At 44.7% G+C, this 24,514-nt stretch overlaps 1 long non-coding RNA gene across 1 annotated transcript in view; it reads left to right on the top strand.

Moving 5' to 3' along the window:
* The window catches only part of LOC147249735 (uncharacterized), an 89,028-nt gene extending 64,514 nt beyond the window's left edge, over window positions 1-24,514 (top strand). The window contains exon 3 of the long non-coding RNA XR_015119315.1: window positions 24,260-24,514. This is a non-coding gene — a long non-coding RNA (uncharacterized LOC147249735). The remainder of the gene's footprint in view (window positions 1-24,259) is intronic.

The raw sequence follows: 24,514 nt of genomic DNA, 5'->3' as shown, positions 1-24,514 counted from the left end.
CCACAGACGATATCAGAGTAATTGACAGTGACTGAAAATATGCAGCATCATTGAGCTCCGACCCGTGTGACTAACAGGGTTAGGGCTTCCCTCCTTTGAGACTGACCCCTCCTCCGAAACCATCAGTGATATTCAATTTGTGTTAAAGCTCCCTTTGAGGGGCCTCCAGGGGCCTGATTTGATTAACATATTTTATGGAGAGCCCTTGGATGTAGATGGGAATGCTGCAGGCCCTGTATGAATAATAGTCAGAGCCTATTATGGGTGACTATGTGACGACAGTGACAGTGAGGCCTGAAACTGGTTTATGAACGCTTCTGCAGAGCCTGAACCGGCGACTGGTCCCCAATGGAAGAGAGAATCCTGATTTTCTTGAGGCCTCGTGTGATTGTGCTGCTTCTCTGACGGCCCGGCCATGCCGACTTGAGGCTAATCAGAAGTGATTCATGTCTGCGAGTCACAATGCTGCAGTGGATTGAATTTGTTTCATCTACGGTTCTCTCCATCACTTATCAGCGGAATGAGCCACACTGCAAATAAATGGTGGGTAGACAATAGACACCGTTTGTAAGGGCACTTTTCCCACAGTCCTATCTGTCACGAAAATGGACACACACTGACACAGGGACAAAGCGACAGACAGACGCACACTCGAGCCCGACTTCCGAGAGTGTCTACAGTAAGGACATTCCTGCGCTCCACACGCCTCGATCTTTGTCTACTGCAGCCGTGCCTCAAACAAAATAAGCGTCTCTCTTGCTCTCCCTCCTCTGCCTCAATGCCATGGAGCAGTAAAATGTAACCATGTTACCCCATAAATGCAACTCCTCTCTCCTCCATTTTTATTGCCAGTTGATGGAATCTATATGTATGAGGAGCCCCTTTCACTCTCTCCTGTTAAAACCCTTCAATAACTGCCTCTATGACACAGGTTTTTTTTTTCCAACAGGCCATATAAAGGAGACCCCCCCCCCCCCCGTAAATCAGTGCTTTTGTTTAAAAAAAAAAAACTCCTCAGTAGCGTTCAGCAAGTCTTGTGATAGCCGTGCTGAAACTGTACGACCTATGGAAAGCAACAAGATAACGCTTTTCTCTGCGTGTAGATTTCCCTCACATGCAGACAGACACATAAGCGGCCTTTGAAAGGAGAACGTATAGGCTCTCATATACGGTGCAGCAAGGGCGAAATTGGCAAAAGCTAAAGTTTCGCTCTGGTCCTGTAATAGTTTGAAAGAATGTCAAGCCCTTGACAAAGGCGACTACAAGGAGAAACAGAGAACAGGTGGTCATCGCTGGCCTCGGCCAACAGACATGGAGTCAGTCGGAGGGGTTTAGATTTCAGTGATAAAGACCCCAAGGTTTGTTTGCTCTTTATATCTGCAAAAAAAGATGTGTGAAAAGATGCCAGCCTTGGAACCCCTCCCCCCGTCTCCTACCAGCCTTGAGTCAAGAACAAGAGGTGAAACCACACAGGAAATCGCCAATCTGAGGTCAAATGAAACTCTTAAACAGTCTTTCAGCATTCAAATTAGAGATTGTATATTATTTAGCTCGGGAAATAGGCTGTCAAGTAACCAAAGGTCTGACTCCTGACTCCACCAGAGACTGTGCTATAGGGTCCTTGAGCAAGGTGAGCTGGTTTGTCGTGTTAATTTCATCACTTAAAGCGAGTCTAAAAAAGGTTAGTACCCTTTCTATATTGTTTAATGCCCAAAAATATATTGGATTTAGTCAAAAGATTAAAAAAAGTTAAAATAAGATCTAGAAGAGACATGCTGAGGCTTAAAGAAGTTAATTTTCAGGGACTAAAACTAAAAATAGTTGCGTTGTTTTTGTTTAAGAATTGACTTAAACCCTCAGACTTTTTGCCAACTAAAGTTCAACCAAATAAAAACAGGATGAGGACATTTGACACAGGATGGAGATAAAATTTATAAAACAGCTGCCAAAATGAACACTACTGGATGTCAGTGTGTTTTTGTGTGTGTGTGTGTGTGTGTGTGTTTGTATGTGTGTGTGTCTGTGTGTGTGTGTGTGTGTGTGTGAGAGAGAGAGAGAGAGAGAGAGAGAGAGAGAGAGAGAGGGTATACATTAAGGAAACACTAGTAAAGAGAAGAAGTGCTTTGATCATAAAAGGGAAAATGCACAAATGTGTGTAGCACCACCTTAAATGGGTAATGTCTTGTTATGTGTATATCCATCCATCCATCTTCTTCCGCTTATCCAGGGTCGGGTCGCGGCGGCAGCAGTCTAAGCAGAGAGACCCAGACTTCCTTCTCCCTGGCTTCTTCATCCAGCTCCTCATGGGGATCCCAAGGTGTTCCCAGGCTAGTTGAGAGACATAGTCTCTCCAACGTGTCCTGAGTCTTCCCCGAGGCCTCCTACCATTTGAACATGCCCTGAACACCTCCCCAGGGAGGCATCTGGGACGTATCCTGAACAGATGCCTGAGCCACCTCATCTATATTCTCTTGATGCGGAGGAGCAGCGGCTCTACTCCAAGCTCCTCCGCGGAAGTGGAGCTTCTCATCCTGTCTGTACAGGAGAGCCCAGCCACACTCCAGAAGAAACTAATTTTGGCTGCTTGTACCCACGATCTTGTCCATTCAGTCATTACCTAAAGCTCATGACCATAGGTGTGTGTGTGTGGGGGGTGGGGGGTGGGGGGGGTGTTGATCGAACAGTAGGAATGTAGAGCAACCTTTCGGCTCAACTCCCTCTTCGCCACAATGGACCAATGCAGAGTTTGCATCACTGTAGATGCTGCACCAAGCCACCTTTTCCAGGCAAGAGCCATAGACTTGGATTGGAGGTGCTGATTCTCATCGCGGCAGCTTCACACTTGACTGTGAACCAATCCAGCAAGAGCTGACGGTAACAGCCTGATGAAGTCAGAGGGACCACAGTGTCAGCAAAAAGCAGAGACCCAATCCTGCAGCCACCAAACCCCTCAACACCCTGGCTGTGCCTAGAGATTCTGTCCATAAAGGTTATGAGCAGAATCAGTGAAAAAGGGCAGCCCTGGTGGAGTCCAACCCTTACTGGAAACGAGTTTGACTTACTGCCGGCAATGCGGACCAAGCTCTGCCACCGGTTATACAGGGAGTGAACCTGCCGAATCAGGCAGTGTGATACTCCACAGAACAAATGTAGACTGGTTGGGCAAACTCCCATACACCCTGAAGGACCCTGCCGAGGGCTTAGAGCTTGTCCACAGTTCCACGACCAGGACAAAAAACACACTGCTCCTCCTGGATTCAAGGTTTGACGATCTGGCGCACCCTCCTGGCCTGTCTGTACCTGTCAGGTGCCTCCGGAGTCCCGTTGGTCAAACATGCCCAATAGGACTCCTTCTTCAGCTTGATTGCATCCCTCACCGCCAGTGTCCACCACTGTGTTCTGGGATTACCACCACAACAGGCACCGATCACCATACAGCTACAGCCTTGACAACAGTGGCACGGAACATGGCCCACTTGGACTCAATGTCCACTGCCTCCCTAATAACCTGGTCAAAACTTGTTGAAGTTTAACTCCTTCTGACAGGAGACTCTGCCAGACATTCCCAGCAGACCCTAACAATGCATTTGGGCCTGCCGGGTCTGGCCAGCTGTTTACCTACATCTGGAGGGAAAATCAGTCCAAGGTTGCCTTTCTTCATTGGGGTCTTTTGAGCTTCTATTTGTCTGGTCCCTTCCCTAAGACCTGTTTGTCTTGGGTGACCCTATCAGGGGCATTAAAGCCCCTGGACAACTTAGCTCCTAGGCTCATTGAGACAACTCCACCATGATAAGGTGGTAGCTCAAGGAGGAGGTTATGGTTTTAGATAGATAGATAGATAGATAGATAGATAGATAGATAGATAGATAGATAGATAGATAGATAGATAGATAGATAGATAGATAGATAGATAGATAGATAGATATGTTGATCATTCATTTAATAAATGAAAGTGAATAAGAAATGGTAAATATAGTCGATGCATGACCAATACAAAAATCTTAATGCATTTATTCACTCTATATTGTGGCCATATTGGGCCAATGTTCATAATTTAGAAATAAACCTTGTATTTCATTCATATCCCATAATAGAACAAGTGTACTGGACAGGATAGTCACTGTGGTGCTTCATAGATACTGTTCTAATAAAAAGGTGAATGGTAAAGTGATTCCACCTTCATACCTGAGAGGGGCTGCTCTGCCAACCGTGGGGCCATGAAGAGTGTGTGTTTGTAACCATGTGTGTTGTCTCCTTATCTGTTTCCATCCGTGTGTGTGTGTGTGTGTGTGTGTGTGTGTGTGTTTGTGTGTGTGTGTGGCTTAGGGTTGTTGTAACCATAGGAGCATGATGACAGACAAGTGGAGGGCAGGCTGGGTAATCAAGCAGTGGCAGACATTCAGGTGTGTGATACAGTCGATGTGGGGTGCAGAGCATGTAGAAGGAGTGAATTTTATGATGGTGTGTATGTGTGTGTGTGTGTGTATATGTGTGTGTGTGTGTTCTACTTGGGTGAGCTTAAAGAATGTCCATGTGCCTTTCATTAGATGAAGCCCACTCCACCCCTATAACCCCCCCATCATCACCACCATCCCCATCTTTCAGGGACCCCCTCCCACCTTTTCCCATTTATTCCCCCTGCTCACTTCCTCCATTATTTGCAGGAAACATTTTTTAAAAGAAAGTGGACGCATGCTTTCCAGTTAATTCACAATCCACCCCCCACCCCCCCCCCCACCTCCTGCTCTGTAGCGTGGGAGCTGTCAGTGGCATTTGCACTGACACACACACACTCGAGGCCCGGCAGCAGGCGAGTCACTGTGCTTTAAAGGCCAGCAGCTAATTAGCCATAATGGCTTCCATTTTGTCCCGGCCTTGCGTCATGCCTTTGATGCCATGATTGGAAGTGCTCAGGGGGGAATACCAGACAATTTTCCATGTCTGATTTGTTTGAAGGGGAGGTGAGTGTGATAACAATGATGTCAGGGCAAAAGAGGAACCATTTTAGTGCCTTCCAACTGAGCGATATGGACTTTTCATTCTTGAAGTCGGTAATTACCTCTCCCGCAGCGACGGTTTGTTTTCCTGTCTGAAAAATAGTGTTGTCAAACAGTTTGAGGTTGGGAAATAAGGTGTGGTGGTGCGAGAAATTGTGTGCAGCTTGGCATTTACATGATGTCAACTTTGAAGATGTTTTCCAGGAAGGGTTTAGTCACTTTAGCCATATGTTAGAATATTCAGACAAGTTTTTGGGACTTCTTTCAGCACCTTGGCTTTTTTGAGGATAGGAGACCCACATGAAAAGAAGTGGCAATTTGACATCTTTAGAAATATTTATTAGCTCTAACTCTAATTTTTATCATACGAATAGAAAATTCTGTGTGTGTGTGTGTGTGTGTGTGTGTGTGTGTGTGTGTGTGTGTGTGTGTGTGTGTGTGTGCAATTCTATTTTCCATACACATCCACATCCAATTATCCTTAAAGTTAAGAGAGATTTGTATGTTTGGATGAGATTGGCTAACATTTATAAGAAAAATTAGGTTTTCAACTCGGTCAATTTGTCCAGGTAGATATAGGAACAGGGCATGTGGTGCATGATTAAGATGTTTTGTGAGGTCATACAGTGCTGGTCTAGCTTTTTTAATCATACAATGCTTTTTAGGTTTGACAAAAAAATCAACTTAACCCTAATGGACCCGCTTGAGAACATCCTGCACAGCTGCCCCCCCCCCCCCCCCCTCCACTGTCCCCCATGGATGAGGTTGACTGGTGAACTATAGAGGTAAAAGCCTTTGAATCTCCTCAACAAGGACAGAGAAGGAGACAAACAGAAATAAACACAAGAGAAGTCACAGCACTCAGGTGTTAATGATGCCTGAAGCCCAGCACTGTTCGATGAGATGAAGGCAACCAGGAGAGGAGAGGTGGTGAGTGTCAGCTTCCCCCTCGGCATCACTAAAATAGGTTTATCTCTGCCAGGGAGATGTCTTTTTGTGTTGCCATGTTGGGGGCTGAAAAGGGAGAGGATGCAGGCAGAGGGTGAGAGAAAGAAAGAGATAGAGGTTGGTGGGGGGGGGGGGGTTGGGGGGGGCTCACAGGGATGGGACCACCTGCATCGCCTCCTTTGCTAGGAGATTATACGGGCACACAAAGCAGAGCTGGGAGGAGGGCAGGGGCACTGGGGGAGCCCAGCGTCAGGAGAGTGAGCAGCGTGGAAAGTGAAGCTGGCGTGTGTGCCAGGGGTCTGCCACATACTGTAACACACACTCTCTCTTACATACACACACACACACACACACACACACACACACACACACACACACACACACACACACACACTCTCTCCCCAACATGTCTCCTCACAATTGCCCCCTATAGGCCCTCAGGATACCTCAGCTTCCCCTCATGTTGTATTGTGGTCAGATGTGGCTGTTGTTCTAATTCACTGATATCTTCAGTCTGACTTCTGCTAAATATGAAAGAACAAAGTTTATGTTCCAAAGCCGCACAGGTTTGCTACTCTTCATTCATAAATGTACTTCAAACTTTACATTTGGAACCCCAAATACAATTTTACCAGCTTAAATTGAAAGCACAAATAAATGTGTAGCACTTCTTTTTTTTTTTGACAGGCAGATATATTGGAAATAATATTACTTATCAAATACTGTCTTATTTTTGGTGGATGGACAGATGAATGATGGACAGATGGATCGAAGTATTTGGCTCCCCTAAGTTGGAATTGATAAAATCTTTCAAACTGTATATTAAAAGTCATATGTTGTGGTTTATTTGTCCATACACCTGCAAACCTTTTAGAGAATAAGATAATAGTCTCATATGCAAATGTTTACATCGTAACTTTTAACATTTGCAAAAAAAAAATCTCACCACAACAGACAAGCTCTCTTGCATTTAAGGAAATTGATATTTATGTGCTTAACAGTTTCCAAACCATGTGTGACCGTAGGTAACACATTATTTATGTTTGATTCTCATGACTTGCTCTTGGCTATTTTGCAAAAAGTATTAGATAGAAGGCATATTTTCATAATTATGTAAGCGATAAACTGATAAACTCAGCACGCAGGAGTAGTAAAGTTGCTATGTGAGCACATTTTTTGCAGCACTCATGCTCTCTGCTGCTGCTCATGTTAGCACCCCACACACAAACAACCCCCCCCCCCCCCCCCAATCAGTCCAAACTAAAGTCATTATTTGAGGTCTTCTGAGGACACACTCCTGGACTCACCGTTATCGTGGTTTTTGCCAGAGCTCAAACAAGAATCTGAAGCCACTGCATAGGATGTGGTTTTACCTGATCCTCCACCTGTGCTACAACACCACCAGGACTAGCTAGATATAGACAAGCTATATTTTCATCATTTTTATGATTCGTTAAATACGATTACTTTTATTTTATAAATAAACAACTTTTTTCACAAGCTTTGTGACTTGCCTTTCAGTCACTTTACTCATCAATCTACAATTCATCTATCACTGTACTGTGTTAAGTTGATTTATTGTGGTTAAACTACCAGCCCCTCCCTCCCTGTGTTGGTAACAGTTCCACAGCTGTGAAGCTGGGTCCCCTGAGTGGATATTACCATCAATGATTGGTCAGTCCCCATTATTTCAGGTGCTGGCATTGGTCAAGATTAATAGCTGTGTCTGGTTAATTATTCCAAGGCTGGGTATTGGACTGTATCTGAACCTCAGCTCACCCCCTACTTCTCCATCAGCGTACAATGACTTCATTTGGACTTCACCATTCACTGCAGCCAGCCCTTAAATCTAATAATTGCCAAGTTCCTTTTGTCTTTCTGCTGATGTGGGCTATTAGCGGAGCGGTAAGAGCATCTTGGTCCAGGTCTGGGCCACGCCACTTTTGATGGAGCTATTCTGTGCAAGTCTCTCCCCCATGTCTTGTCGCCCCTTCTTCCCCTTCCTGAAAGGTCTGTAAGGAATCTGCATGCCTCAGCAGACTGACTGACCAAGGTGAAGAAAGGAACAGAAGGAGATGGGGAACAGAGGGGGGACCGACCACAGAGGCAACCTGTGCTTCTCAAGGTCTGGCTGAATGGAGAGTTTTTATGTATTCTCTTACACCCGCTCTCTATTCTTCAAAGTATTTGCAGAGGCCTGGCTTGGCGTGGGTCTCAGCTTGCATTCTTCCCAGCAAGAGCTCAGCGGGCCGCACTGACGTTCTAATCATAACCCAGTGGCAGCACCTTTGTGTTGAGCGTTGGGAGAACTGGCTTCCTGCCGCTCACACTCCCTTTGTCCCACTAGCATTAAAGCTGGCTACAATAGAGGTCACTCTAAAATCTATCTTGCTTTCTCTGGCATTGGTTCTTTAGGATGATAACAAGGTGAAGAGCTTTTGTTTCTGTGAACTGCTGTGCTGAAGTATTTAAACTAAACTTTTAGATCGATGAAGCAAGGGTGTGTGGATTGAAGGGATTGCTTGCTCAAGAGCAATAAAAATGTGGGTGATATGAAATGAAAAGCAATTGCAACCATTCCTCGGCTAGAGACACACTACGTGAATTTCATACAGGATTCACAAAAGCGCCGTCTGGTAAATTGGCATAAAGTGTATGAGGGGTTATGCATTAGCCTGTGTCCTCGTATATGTACCGCCATATGTGTTGCACCTAGCTATAGCTTACATAGTCTAGCCTTGGCTCTAAGTATTTACTCCCAACGCAGTTCAGAGAGTCCATACTCCCCACGTCTAACCCTTCAAGACTTCACCAAAAAGCATTTATCTTACTTTTGCATTTTTCGGTGCAGACGGAGGTGCATAAAAAAACAGCTGCTCTCTCACTTTCATGTTTGTTTACTCAGCTGACTCTCATTTTCATGTTGAGATATTGGTGCATTTACGTGGCTTGGCAGTTGAAGTGAGAAGTCAAATAGTGAATCCTCCCTATAGTTTTCACATAATTAATTAGGATTATAGAAGCTGTCTAATCTAGCCAAAGTTTTTGATCAAAACTGAGCTGTTAGATCGAAGCGAAGTAAAATCTGGTCAACTGGACGTAAGTTTATCTTGAAGACGTTTCACCTCTCATCCGAGAGGCTTCTTCAGTTCTAGTGAAGAGTGTGGAAACTCCAGCTTATAAACCTATGTGGGAGTGGTTTATAAGCTGGAGTTTCCACACTCTTCACTAGAACTGAAGAAGCCTCTCGGATGAGAGGTGAAACGTCTTCAAGATAAACTTACGTCCAGTTGACCAGATTTTACTTCGCTTCGATCTACGATGACCTGGATGAATGAGAACCTACACAGACAAAACTGAGCTGTGTTTTTATGTAGAGATGTGATTTGTGTCTGTGAAAACGTAGTCTACTGTATGCACATGCTATGATTTGCTTGCATTGCATAACCGTAAGAGTCCAAAGCTACAATGGGGTTTTTTTTAAATTGCATTTTACACTGTTTATACTTTGGTTTTACATTAGAAATATATTGATTTTGCAGTCCTTTTTTGTCACACAGACATTAAGTCATAAAAACTTAAATTTTCAGAACAGAATTCTGCCGATTGCAGTTGCATCACCATGCAGTGATATTAGTTAATTTCTCCTTCTGCACAGAAGCTTCTGACTACAAAATCTCTAGAGAATACTTCTGTTCTACACCCACACTGTCTCCTGTTTCCCTACAGAGACTTTCAGGCTGTCATAGAAATGATAGATAGATAGATAGATAGATAGATAGATAGATAGATAGATAGATAGATAGATAGATAGATAGATAGATAGATAACCTATGATGATATTATCATATGTGCTTTGACAAAATTGAGCACTAGAGAGATGTGTTGGTCAACTAATGTTCATTTAAGAAAATTTTAGGGTGTAGTTTATGGTAATGTTTAAAATTTGGTCCGTTTTACCCCTCGCTGAGGATTAAAAAAAATAAATTGTCATACCACAAAGTGTCGAAACAATTGCTTTAGTTCCCTGTTCGTGTTGAACACCTGAATTAGCCATCATTTTTATCATCTGAATAAACGAATCTGCTTCATATAGACAAGAAATTACAAAACATGCACCATCACACATGTCAATTGGTTTTCATTAATTGACCAGCATGCATGTTGAGTAAAAGGTCTCAGAAATCATATTTTTTTCCCCATGTGTCATATAAAGATCCAGTGAGCCAGGTCAGTTAGCAAACAGCTTCTCTTAATGTGTGTGCAGTCTGTCCTCCATGACACTGACAAAGTGTGTGATCATGATGATGAGGACAAACCCGCATTCCTCTCCCTAGCACGTTCCCTCTCTTTCACATCTCCACCATGCAGACCCCCAGCCGTCATGTAATAAGTGTTTAGTGCCATAATCAATTTGCAATGCTTTTGGAGCATCTCTCTTGATTTAGCCTGCAAAAAAAGACAGGGGAGAGAGAGAGAGAGAGAGAGAGCGAGAGAAAGGGATGAGGCAGAATACAGAGGACAAGAAGGGTTCCTGTTGAATGTAGCGAGAGCACGAGGCAAAGATGAGGGAACGGGGGGGGGGGGGCTATTAGAGAAAAGGCTTCCTGTGGCGTAAATAGTATTCATGGATGACAGAGTGGTCATGGAGGATAGACGAGGGTCCTCTCCTCTGTTGAGCTAGAGCTGAATCACTCTCCGCCTGGCTTTTCTCCCTGACGCGACTCGCCAAGGGGCTCTTTTGTGCCTTATCAGCAGGTAGCAATGGAGTGGCAGGTCAACTCTTGGGCCAACAGTACCACCACATTCTCCCTCCAACCCCTGCTGAGCATTTCTGTGCGCAGATGAGAAAGCATGAGGAGATAGCGCATCTGTGTATGTGCGAGATAGGAGGTGGGATGAATGGTGAATCAAATGTAATTTCCTTACAATTAACTTACATATTACGTTCCTTTAGTTTGATTTTTTTGGAACTAATGCACTTCATTTGCATTTTGTTTGAAAGTTGCCTGTAATCCACCTCAGTGGGGGGAAAATACCAAAATCTAGTGAAGGTATGACTCAGAGTTTCACTAAAGGAGAAGATGACCTTTGCTGGCACTGCACTTCACAGCAGCATTTTCTAGCAGCTTGGTTGCTTTTGATCCTGGATGGTTTTCTCTTTTGCTCCCCATGGTAACTTTTTGTTTTCCCAGCGGGTGGTTCAACGGGCCACGGGTCTGTAGAATGGGTTGCCAACATAACACGAAGCCTAATCGAATAACTGTCCCAGCGTGGTGCCCGGAGTGAGTGTTGTCCCCAGAGGGGGAGCTTGACCGGAGGCTGCAGGTACCTTTCATTGCCGCCTGGCAGGCCGGCTCCTTTCTCCAGTATCCTGCTGCTAGAAATTTGTTGTCCCCCTCTGAGTGTCTTTCTTGGAGCATCAGCTGTGGGGCCCCTGATGGGAGATTTGTTGATATGATAACTTGATTAGACTACAGGATGAATGACATAGTGGCAGCGAGCTAGACAGCAGCACACAGGGAGGTGCTGACTCTTCTCCTTAACCTCTCCTCGGGAGCCCAGCACTCAGCACCTGCCCTTGGCTAATCAGCCTCACTGCTCAGGATGGTGGCTGGAGGAAAGTTTGAGGTCAGGGCCTGTTTAGACGTGAAGGATGGTGGAGCCTGACGTTGGCGTACAGCTCCTTAGCCTCGGGACATCCAGCAGACTTTCACTCCTGTAGTGGCTCGACTCAGTCTGGAGAGGCGTCTGAAGTGTTTCTGTTTTGGTCAGTTATGAAAGTAGTGATTTAATTCTCTGTCATGTGAGGTGAACACAGGAATTTCATTACCTCTGGTATGTAAACAGCTGTACAACTTGAGTTTGTTGTCAGAGGGATTCACAAATAATGACTTGTGAAAATAATTTTAACACATTTGTAATTACAGATGTCTGAGTCTTATGATCTAGTTCCGGATCTCATCTCTTTACAAAGCTCTTCATTGTTACGTCTCACTTCTCCCACCTCTCACAGAAGAAATCAGATGGTATAAAATTCTCCAGGGTTTCGTTGGTAGCCGTTGTATGAGCCCTCACGAGTTTTCAGCACAGTTCAGATGGTCAGCATCAGTCGTAGATGCACAATACCTTCTCTGTATCTCCTCCAGGTTATTCGCTATGTGGTGTGCTGGGGCCATTCAAGTCAATTAAGTTCACATCTCCTCTTTGGCCAAACAAGGGATTGTAGCGATATGAGGAGCGCTAAAGACCAACAGGAGCCTCCCCTTTCCAGCCCAGGCATTGAGAAGCAGCAAAAAGGACACCAAACAAAGGGCGGCTCCTCTGTGTCTCAATGACTCCTCTCTTTGTTGCCTTCTTGGGCCCCATAAAGGAAGAGGGACGCTCTTGTTTGCCCAGGAGGTGGTTTAATGGCCCCCAGTAGAACAATGGCGCCACATTCAAGTCATCCAGAAGGGCTCATTATATGGGGCTGTCCCAAAGCGCAGGGTCTCTGAACGTTCCCACTGGAGCACTGCCTGAATGGTGGCGATGGGCGGATCGGGCCAGGGAGGGCATGCAGGGGGGTAGAAAAGAGACCATTGAGGTGACTAGCAGGTTCCATCTGCCCCTACTGCCTCCTTACCTTGCATCATGATCGCTAGGGGCCTCCCCATTCACAAAGGGCAAATTTAGTGTGTCGGGGTGGCTTAAAAACGTTCACTTTAGAAGAGACCATTGAGGGAAATATCAACACTGTAGACAACGCAATGGTGTATTCAGACTCTCCAGCCCCTTTCCCATTGACCGAGTTCCTTTTCCTTTCAGCTCCTTTCTGCTTTTGGCTCCATTGAAGGTCCATTTCTCTCATCTCTCAAACTCTTCTGTCCAGGCCATTTTTCCCATACCTTGCAAGGGGGCGGATGACAAGAATTAAGTTAGTTCTGGCCCAGCCCAGTGGTTTTGTCCTCTCTGAGCTGTGGCAGGTAACTGGCGGTGATAAGATGGATCATCAATCACTTGCAGACATACACCTTGCAAGGGATCGGACATTGGCACTTATGGGACACCAACAGCAGCGCAGATAGGATGGCATGGATGAGGGTCGATGTGAAGGAATCCAGTCCAAATACTGCCAAGTATATTTGTCTAATCTGTATTCAAAGTGTCTCGTAACACAAGAAAAGACACATCTCCTAACAGGGAGTATTTCTATGTATAAAGGGCCTTTTTTTTTTTTTTTTCTTTATCTTGTTTTAAAAATGACAAAAGATAATTGAGCTTGATTTGGACTTGTTTAAAGCATTAAAATGTCAATTCAAGGTGTGACGGGGAGATGAGTGGTTACATCCTGTGACACGAATGCAATGACCGTTAAATTTTATCAAGCCAAACATGCCCACATGATGCTTAACGTGATTTACCGTCTTCCAGTTTGACTGTGCTGCAGTTAATCAGTGCCCCACCACTTGTGTGTTGTTGTTGGTTTTTTTTTTCAGAATTACAATATTTGAAAATGTATTTTAATTTTTTCTTGTTCTTAAGAAGCTTAGCAAATGGACACGTTCACGATCGGAGCACAGAGGATAAGCAGAGCACAGTACACCCACAGTGCACATTCAGTATCATGGGTAATTTAATCGAATTATTTTTAGTATGTCAGCCACTAAAAAAGGCATCATAAAGGTTGATAAAGATCCTGCAGCACTTTGCCCAGGGCAGGGATATTTGATTCAGAGGGTTGAAATAAGAGATTTTTGGACAACCAGTGAAAACTACAACAATTTTCTCTATGCACAACTGTCGATCATCCATTTTAAATATAATATCAAACCGACAAAACCTCTCCTTAGTTCAACATATAAAGTCAAAACAAGACATCAATATTTTACTGAAATAATGAGTATTGTTGCCTGTAAATAGCATTAGTTTTGTTACAATATCAGATGTTTACTTCACCATTATTGTGGCAAAACAAATGCACAATAATGGTCTAACCTAGAGAATGATAATGCTATCAGTCAGTTAATATTTGAACTAATATATTGTATGTTGAAAAAAAATTTGCAGGCCCAAATTATTTACTTCCGTCCGAAAATCATAACAATTATTACTTATCTGAATATCACAGTTATTGTTGATATTGGTCATTTCCACTCTTTCCTCATGTAGACGACTGTACTCTAATTTTAATATTTAAAAAAACACTCGTAACTGCTTTGTCCGACTGTTGTTTAGTGAACCTAATTCTGAACGTTTGCCATCTATTGTTGCTTATTTTCAGTGATTAATGAAGACTTCAAAAGGATCTTTTTTTGGCGTCCAGTTCTTTCGAGTTTTCTGTGGTTGAATTGAAACGTTTTATCTAAACTCAGCCAAGATGACACATGGAATCCAGCAGTTGTCTCAGACATATTAAATCCGTTCTGCGTCAGATTTTTTTTCATGGCCTTTAACGATCCAAACGGTGATTAAATGGTCTGAAATAATTTCTCAGGACCCTTCAGGTTGAGGCCATGGGAACAACTGTTGCAAAGTAATGGTCACAATCGTCCATGTCTAAGAGCATATGCCTGGGCCTGAGAAAACTTGGACTGTCTGAGCATCAAGGCCTCCATGGTCACCACACCACCCTTAGCCTTATAGTCTCCTGGACCACATCTCCCAGACACCCCACTGGGCAGCTAGCCACTGGCGGTGGATCTCCCACTGGGCAAACTCAGCAGGGGCCATGGGCGGCAGGCAGGCTCCCCCTTGGGACAAATTGCTCCCATTTTACACCAGGCTTTTGTGTATGTGTCTGCATATATGTATGTTTCCTCTAGAATATTCATCTCTGTATGCACACTCAAAGGTTTTTCGCCCATGAGCGGGAGGAAGATGTTTTCCACCAGATGCCTTTGCTCCCAGAACTCATAGCAGGGTGCCTGTGAATTCCCGCTGGGCTGTCACAGTAGGAACATACATCTCCCTGCAGAGAGAGGCCAGCAGCCCTAATGATGAGACACATCAGTCTTCCTCTCAGCCTTGCCTGACATGCCCAAGTGTCTTGTTCATGGTGGCATATCCAGGGTGAAAGAATGCATATGGTAGGGGTGCTTTATCAAGCCCTGTGGGAACCTGTGTTCCGTCTCAGCAGTAGAGAGTATTTAAAGACTGTTCAGCGCAGTTGGTGCAGTTTACTTGCTTGGCAGGAGGTTGTGATCTTATTTCCCTTCTCGTGATTTTCCTCCTGTGTGTGCAATTGAATAATTAAAGAAGTATTTCACTGCTGGAATGATGGTGTTTTCATAAACCTGTGCTGTCTACGCAGCAGAAGAGGAACAAATATGTTATTAATTGTGCCACATGACCAGAGAAAAGGGGATGTGGTTTTCTTAAAAAGGTAGAAAACTTACCAGAATGCACTGGGCTCATGGGCTTTCAAGTTTATTTCAGAGGCTGTGGTTAATATCAAAACCTTGTCACTATACTGCACTTAGTCTAATATCAGAAGTCCAATTTGCCCTGCTGGCTTAGGGGAGAACATGGTGAGGGAGGCTGTTGTGATTCTGGAGCAGGAGAAAACTGGTCTTCATCTAAATGCCCTCGGTGGTACACATACAAAAAATTGAAACGTGCTGATTGAACAGCTGAAGAACCCCATTTTGCCAGCTGTCAGAGAACTCTGGACCAGGCAACAAATGGGAAAGTTACACAGTCTTACCTACATTGTAATGATTGAAAGTCAGTTCAAACGTTTCCCGTTAATATTTAATTTTTTATCTTTTTTTTCTCTCAAATAAATTGATTCAGAATGTTATTAATTCAATTTGTAGTTGCCTCTCAACAGCAAAATGGTTTTAAACCTCTCGTGGTTCAAGCAAGACTGACTTTAAGGGTTTTGTAAGTTATCCAAAAATACAGAGGTAAGCAGGGATAAAACAGCCTGAAGTGCTGGTGTTGAATTTTGGTTTTGGATTGCCTCATGAAGATAAAAGACAGTTAGAGGTGAAAGCAGGTGAAGTTTGAAATCGCCCACGAAGGCGTCGCAGTCTTCAAGCGCAAAACATGGCTGTTTTTGGTATTTCAGTGATGATACCAGTGAGACTCTGCTTCTCTCCAAAAAGGAGAGTTGGACATCAGAGGTCATTGTGTTCTGCCTCTCTAGCACACATCTCCCCCACTTTGCTTCCAACATCTCCATCACTGCGAGCTATCCACTGCTGCAGATTATATAATGACAAGCGCTTTACTTTAGGAGTTAAACCACATCAGAAAAACGAAGCAAACGGGAGAGGGGGATGTAGGAGCAGAGGGTAGAGCGCAGAGTAAAAAGACAGAGCCTATGCGCGGCCATGGACGAGTCCAGAGGTTGTTTTTGCATGAAAGACTGCTTCTCATTCTCTCTTTCTTTCTTTGTCTCTGTCTTCCTCTCTCGCTCTTTCTTGCATGCTGTTTGGAGAGCAAGTGGTGCTTCGCTTGCCTCCAGCCAGGAGGTAAAACTGAACTGCAGAGCCAGGCTGCCAAATGATGAAAGACTCTGGCATCCAGGGAGGCTCTGAGCCTGGACCAAAAGCTCAGAGCGAGAGAGAAAATGCTCGCTTTTCAACTTAACACTTTTTTCCTACTACATTTCTTCTCTCTTGCTTTTTTTGGTGTCGTTTCTTCCATCATCAGGGCGAGCGTTTGTTTATTTTTTCTTTTGTTTTTATGAGCGCTTGCACTGCAGCCTTGGAGCAAGAGCTCCTCGTGGGAGACGGGTGGATGGAAGTAGTGAGGAGGAGGAGGAGGAGGGCAAAAGGATGGGCAGAGAATTTAGTGTTTATGTGGGAGTGTGTATGTGTGAATTGTGGGGATGAAGTCTGAACGTGGGTGTGCAGGGTTGTTGTTTTTAATGCTGTCAATGCTACCATGCCCCCTAAACCAAATCCCAAGATTAAACACAGTGATTTAAATCTCTTTCTAGAAATGAAATTGCAGTCTTCAGTTTAACCAGAATTTTACTGCCGCATCAACCCATTCATAAAAAAAGAAATAATTGACAATACCACAAATAGACAGCCCTTTTTTTTTAAACTCTTCAGCTCATTTCCAGAAGCTTATTTACAAGATACAGCTTTGAGAATTAAAAAAAATTCTAGTCAGATGGATGAGAGGAGGTTGTAAGGAAGAATTCACAATCCAGACGTACTGCATATGATAAAACGTCATATCTTGGTGACAGTTTTAACATGTTCTATCATTCTTTAGGTTATTAAAATTTGAGATGATATGGAGTTTATTCAAAAGCCCCTATAGTTCAAGACTGATTGCATCACTGCCAAAGGGATGAACTTAAATAGGATTTAACCATGTAGGTAATATTGATGTAATGTTGGTTTGTCTATTAGCAGGATAAGACAAAAGGTTGCAAATTGATTTTTGATTAAATTTGATTTCATGATGAAGCTTAACAATTGATTCTTTTTTGGAATGTCTGATGACATAATCTCCTCAAGGTTCAGGTATTGGCCCTCTAGTTAACAATGTGGTCACTTTGACTGGCAGGTTGCTGTCACAGCTGTGTCTAGATTTTAGCTTCAGTTGAAAAAAGCCAAGATGGCGATGGCCAAAACTCCCCAAAGCAGTCCGCAAACCAGTGAATGATGTCATACTTGCTCCATTCTACATGGCCAAGATGGGTATTGCTGCAGGAGAACAGGATTTGGACTCTTTGTTTGTAAACTGCCAGCAGATATATTGTTTGCCTTATGGGATGATCAGAGTAACGGGGACATTTTTAAGAAGAATTCAAATCTTAATGCAATGGACGTGACTAAAACGAAACATCTCGAGTTGAGCTGCGAAAAATGAACTTAAACAAAGCTAAAGACTATTAGCCAATACAAAGACATTTGTGGCTTTTGCCAAATTCACACTGTATTGAAGAATTCTTCTGCTCTCCTCCATGTGGTGTGAGGGATTGAGTGGCCCAGCAGATAGACTATGTGTTTGTTTGAGAGACTGTGTGTACGCCGTGGCTCAATTCAACCGCAAACACAGAGGAATCCCTGATTCTCAGGTCAGGCTGTGAGCACCCTGCCAAGACTCTGGTTCCCTTCCATAATCCCGTCTCAAACGGAGGGGAAATGTGATGCAAGGTGTCAGCAACACCATCAAGATTGTGGTTTTTTTCTGTCTTTACAGTAAAGCCCTTCAAAATTCCATCCAGGGGTGTAATCCTCCATCTTCCGATTCCCTCTATTCATCACACTTCATTTTTCTTGCTGATGTGAAGAAGGGAAGGTGAGGAAACTGGAAGAAAGACTTTAGAGTATTTGTGTGTGCAACAAAGACAATGTCACCAGCAACACAATCAGACAGGCTATGTGCGTGTGTGTGCGTGTGTGTGTGTGTGTGTGTGTGTGTATGTGCGTGTGTACATTCAGTCTGAATAAGCCTGTCTAGTGCTCCATTACAATACGCTGATGTAGTCTCACTGCCTTCGGTCATGCACACATGTTCTACAATGAGAATAGGTGTTTGTGTGTGTGCGTGTGTGTGTGTGTGTGTGTGTGTGTGTGTGTGTGTCTGTGTCTGTGTGTCTGTGTCTGTGTGCGCGCGCACACGTGTGTGTCTAGTGCATGCAAAAAAAAAAGGAAAGAGACTTCCAAGCAGCGGCCAGAATCCAGATCCAACACAAAATTAGTTTCATATGTGGAGGCTGGATGAGGTGGTGGTGGTGATAGAAGGTCTGCGTACTGTGTGTTTGTGTGAGTGACGGAGAGGGTGGGTAAGACGGGGTGAGCTGTAACCTGGGCCTGTTTATGCACCGCACTACGTCGGTGGGGAGGCCTTAAATTAGAGCCATGCTGCGGGAGATTAGAGCTGCATTGCAAAAAAAAAATCTTAGAAGACCTTTAGTTTCGTATCCCCAGTCTGGAGAACAAACCTTATTTTACTGCCAGAGTCTTCCTGGATGTTCACAAACTTTTTCCTCATCTTTATTTTTTCTGGTAGATGGCTGTATTTGTTCAAGGTGACTTAATCATGTATATTGTCATCTATAGTGCCATCTTCTGACAAAAATGTGCATTGCATAACCAAGTTCATTCACTCTAAATCAGTTGATAGAAACATTGATTGATTCACATTTCCTTTTTTTGTGATATTCCTGACTGTTACTTGACTGTAAAGTAATGGGAACAAGATGGTTATCTTCAGGTATAAGTTTGTCTTTTTGTGCCAATTTTCATCCATCCGTCCATTTTCTACCACTTATCCTGTTAAGGGTTGTGGAGGGGGTGGAGCCTATCCCAGCAGCTTTCAGGTGTGAGGACAGTCCATCCCTGGGCCAACACATACAGACAGACAACCATTCACACACACAGCCACACCGACGGTCAATTTAGAGTATCCCAACTTGGTGAATTGCTTTCACAGATGACAAATGACATCTTTTTTTTTTGTTACTTTGCGACTTGCATAGAAAAGCGCCTGAATTCTCTTGAGCATGGCACTCGCCCTGGAGTTGCCTGAATAAACTAACTTGTACAGTATAACGTGAATGACTTGAGCCAATTGTTTCTGGCAATATAATTAATATCCCAGGACCTTTTAAAGGTTCATTTACTTTTTAATGATGGTTGATTGATGGTTTGAGGTGTATAACATTTCATCTCACCATCCTACCTGTTTCTCTTTGAGAGATTTAAAGTCTCCCAAAAACAGGAGTGCTTTGTGAGCTCTTCTCAGTGGATTAGTGTAGGCAAATGAACAGAGGTGTACAGCTAAAAAAAAATGTTTGTGGTCTTGGGAAACAGCCAGTCAGTCAGCCAGCCAGTCAGCACAGGCTAAGACGGATCAGTGCAGCCCTCCATGTGTGGCGGATGTTTTCCACAAGCCGAGCAGCCAGCTTGGCCACAGCTGTCCAAACCGCAGGCCCTGAGAGAAGATGAGGAGGAGGGAGCACTGGGGAAGGAGGAAGGAGGCTCAGAAGGAGGGGAGGGGGTGCATTGAGGAGGGTGGCGGGCTTGGCAAAGGTCAGACAGGCTGAGGCAGCCGGGAGTGTGGGAACTGTCCGGGAAGGCATGTGCGAAATGCTCAGAGATGAGGTATCATCTTACAGCCAGACCGCCTGAGGGAAAGTACTGTGTGCCGGCGTGTGTGTGTGTGTGTGTGTGTGTGTGTGTGTGTGTGTGTGTGTGTGTGTGTGTGTGTGTGTGTGTATACACATTTGTGAGGCTACCATGACTCTTGGGAAACCAGGGTGAGCAGTTTTATATTAAAAGACAGGGACAGAAGGAGGGAAAATAATCTGAAGCAAGACGAGAAGAGGAAATAACTCTGAGCCCCCCATCTTATGCACACATGCAAACACACACATGCACACAAGGGTTCTGTGTGAGTGCAAGTCATATGCGCTTAAAATTGTATACAGCAGTTTGTAACCAGTGTAACGTAATTTCATGTCAGGGGAGCACACTGACATTCTAAACTGCCTCATCACAAAGAAATTAGCCTGCTGCACCATTAATATTGTTGTGGTTTGGAGTCATGTGTGGCGTTCTGCTAAACTCTGTGTATGTTAGAAATTACCGTAGAGAGTCTCAGCAAACTCCTCAGAGTTGCAGCAGTCAGATTCCCTCACGTTTGGGGAGAATTTAGCTTCATAATGATGCATGTTTGTCTGCTGCTGAGAGACACTGATGACTTTAATGAAACACAGACATCCTCAATTGAACTTTCGTTGCACTCAAAGCTCAGATGAGAAGTTTCCACGCTCAAATGATTGTCTACACACACACACACACACAAACACACACACACACAAACACTGGAAGTCTGGTAAGGCTGGCTTGGCTTGGCTGAGAACAGCAAGTTCGCACAGCAAGCAGGTGAGGTGAAGTCTGATCCTGCTGTTGATGCCTCAACATGCAGTCCACCCCCCCAAATCACACACCCAGCCGCCTTCCTCCTCATCTCCCTGATCCTCCTCCTTAGAAAGACTCCAGGACAGCCAAACAAACCCACACCTCCACTGTGTGCTGGTTCATACACCATCTCAACTTTCTGTGTGTGCGCCTTACTGTCATAACAGAGGTTATGTGTGTACTGCTAACTCCCACCTTTGTCTGCTCCTCCTGCTCCCATCGTTCACAGGGCCAGGCCTTTGAAGAAGCCTAATCCGGGTTATTTGCTTTCCCATGCTTGTGTCAGGTCCCACTCTGAATTGACTGTGGAAAATACACTCTAGTCTGCTGGCCGCTCCCTCTGTCCCTGATTTATCCGAATAGGATGTGGCCGATGGGCGTACATAAAGCAGGCTGAATGGTGGGTAAATATGATCTCTTCACCACTCTTTTTATCCACAAGGCAACACTCTCAGTGTTGGTCAAAAACCTTTATGTAGCCTGACATCCATTCAGGGCTTGTTTCATTCAGCCTGGTTGAATGAGAGGTCCCTGAAGAATGCCGTGCTCACAATGGGCCCAGTTCATTACAGTAAATAACTGTGGCAGCCGCCGCATTGTTTCCGTAATGCAAGTTGGTTTAGCACACTTAAATGGGTAATTGTTTTAGGCCCAGTGCAGCTTCCTCTCCGGGTAAGAAACTAGACCCTGGTGGATGGTGCCTCCCCACTTTCTCTTCCTGTGCAGGAGGAGGGAAACGAGGGGTTTCAGAGCTTTTTATAGCGAGAAAGGTGTGGCCTAACTGCTGGGAGAGAAGGGAAAGTTATGTGAAGTGATGTGTTTGAGATGAACGTGTGTGGGAAGTGACAGCATATATTCCAGATATACAAATATATCCAGAATGCTTGAGCACCATATGGCGCCTACATATTTGTGTCTGCATGTCTGAGTGACATACGCATGCATTTATATACGCACAATTGTTCCTACCACTGGACAAGACATTCCTTTAATGTATGTGTGGTTGTTTCTCTGGATGTTTCTCAGACAGTCGCCCTCTTCAAGTGCTCTTCCCCGGCGTTGTGCTCTAGTCATCCCTCTCCCTCAGTCACGCGATGGACGTCTGTGGGTGTCTGCCAGGGCCGCAGCGGCCTCCACTATGCTGCGTGCCATTTTCTGTTCCCAACGGCTCTTGGAGCTCCATCCTTGCCTCAACGCACCGTGTTTATGTCCTGTGTAATTGCAGACCTCAGCCTGAGCAGGAGGCCAGCGTCTGTCAAAATAGCTGTGTGTTCCCTTCCAGCAAAGCCTAAATCACAACAGCTCCCGCAGTCAGACCACATTTCCCACAACCCCCTGCCTGACTAGGCTGGGGGCCCGCAGGTCTGCTGATTAGATGAAGGGGAAATGACAAGGAATTTCACCATGAGCCACACAACCACCTCTCATCTACATCAAAAGTGTAGCTACAGCATTCTAATAAGTCTCTCACACACACACACACACACACACACACACATAACCCATACAAAATCCAAACACATTATTTCTCTTTCACAGCCCACTGACCAGCCATGAGGCCCACTCTTGGTCCCACACCTTGGGCAGGCAGCCGTGAAAAGGGGCCCTGTCTGGGAACCATTGGCAAGCCTGATGGAAACTGCAAAAGCGCAGTCATCTGATGATGCTAGCAAGCTTGTCGTCTCTGGGAAGCATATTTGGCTGTTGCCCATGCTGCCCTTGCTTCAGTTACACATAAATTAATATCTACTAAATAAATTGATATGACCCAGACAGTGCCTCGTTTCTCTTGTTACAGTATCAGCAGCCATGACAGCATCCACTGACCTTGAGGTCACCCGACCCACTGACCCGATCTGACCAGGGAGGCCTTACCACATACTTTTCTTGACCTCCAGTGCGTTTCGTCCCTCCCACTCTCTTTCTTTTCCCATTTTGGGATCTGGGAGCAGATCAAGGCGTGGGTGGGGTGAGGGGTGGGCTGGTGACAGGAGAGCATAACGAGTGGGGAAAACGTCTGACTGCTTAAATCCCTCCACATCCACCCTGGAATCTGGAACTCACAGTGCACACACAAACACAGCCGTTGTGACACTCCTGGAATGCCAAAGCTTTTTTATTTTCTTCGCCAATTTAGGCAATTACCACAGTGGTCATGGTGCTGAGAACAGAGATCGTGACCCTGGGCGGCGCATGGTGACAGTAGCTGAGGTGGCGCTTTGCTTTGTGCTGCCGAAACCTGACCTGCTGACAAATTCATCACTGATTTCTCTTCCATGGCCTAAATTTGAAGGTTAACAAACAGGGACAACAAACAGTTCCATGGAGTGTGATGGAATGTCATCCTCCGTTGCTGTTTGTGTTGTTTTTTTGTATCTGCCATGCAACTAAGTGTATCAGCCTGATTTTAGAAAGGCTGTAATCTCATTTACACCTCTGACATATTTCCTAATTTATATTGAAACTTTTTCAATTGTCTCTCTTTGCAAAGTCTCTCAAAAAAACAAACAGTTTGTTCCAGCAAACCTTAATAATCATCAAATTGTGGTTAAATATTGTATCTGTGATTGTGATCTGGGTTTGGCCCCCAGCTATGAACCGCCAGAGCAGTTTGAGCTATCTTTTGCATCTTTGCTGTGTCATCAAGTACTAAATCAGCAAGACTGCTTTGTTTGTATATTTGAGGACAGCTCACGATATTTGTCCATCAAACTGAGACCAGTTCAAATTTAGATCAACAAAAGGAAATGTGATAAAACCTTCCATATGTAATAGGAATATTATTTGAGGTGTCAGTTGGAGATGTAGATTAGAAATCTCTCCGTATGTGTTAGCATATCTGTGTTTGTCAGGTTCCAAGAATGGTTTCTGCCACACATCGGGACTGTAATCTGTAAGAAGAGCAGGTTGAACCGAAACCAGATAGAGGCCGCGGTGCATGGCAAGGGTCTACAGTGTCAGAGGTTTCAATGCAGTGTGATGTCATGTATGCATCCTGTGGAACTGAGGTAAACCTTATATTAGCCCTGACAACAGCCCTCTATAATAATCTTCAAAAGCACCGGTGGTGGTATGTCTGGAGTCCGACTCACACACATGCTCCCGACCCTGTGGCAGGTCCCAAACCCCTCCGTGTGTGTGGGGTTCAGGTTGCATCGCGTCTCGTAAGATCCCATTTGACTGCAAGTGTTCCATCAAAGTGCTGGCTGATGCAGCTCTGGACTCTGATCCCAGTTCAGTTGAATGCCTGACTGGCTGCAAACACCCAGCCAGCGATGAGACTGCACGCGAGTGCCAGGCCACAATGATAGGGCCTCTGCTGTAGCACATCTCATGGCCAGAAGTGTCATCCAGGGAATTCACTCAGACTCCTCGAGGGCCCTCCTACTCATCTTCTTTTTTGTTCCCCGGCACTTGTAATTGAAAATGTATTTATTGCAGGCCCAGAGGCTGGATTGGAGAGAGGGAGGGAGGCACTGCAGCTCATGAAGATGCAGCTTGGGTGAGAGCCGCAGGCTTTGGCTCCTCTTCAGCACCACCACCTCACTCAAGCAGTCAGTTTTCTCTCTACTTTTTTGGCTGCTCTTTGTTTACTGCTCCCTCACAGTCTTCTTTTTTCTAAATACTCTTGTTTGCTCATCTTGCCTTTTACTTTTTGTACCTCTCCCTTTTATTGATTGTCCTTTCATTATTCAA

This window comes from Aulostomus chinensis, chromosome 14, assembly GCF_037954235.1.
Source record: "Aulostomus chinensis isolate RoL2024-O1b breed Wild chromosome 14, RoL_Achi_v1.0, whole genome shotgun sequence".
Taxonomy (NCBI): Eukaryota; Metazoa; Chordata; class Actinopteri; order Syngnathiformes; family Aulostomidae; genus Aulostomus; species Aulostomus chinensis.
This window is presented reverse-complemented; position numbering and strand designations above follow the sequence as displayed.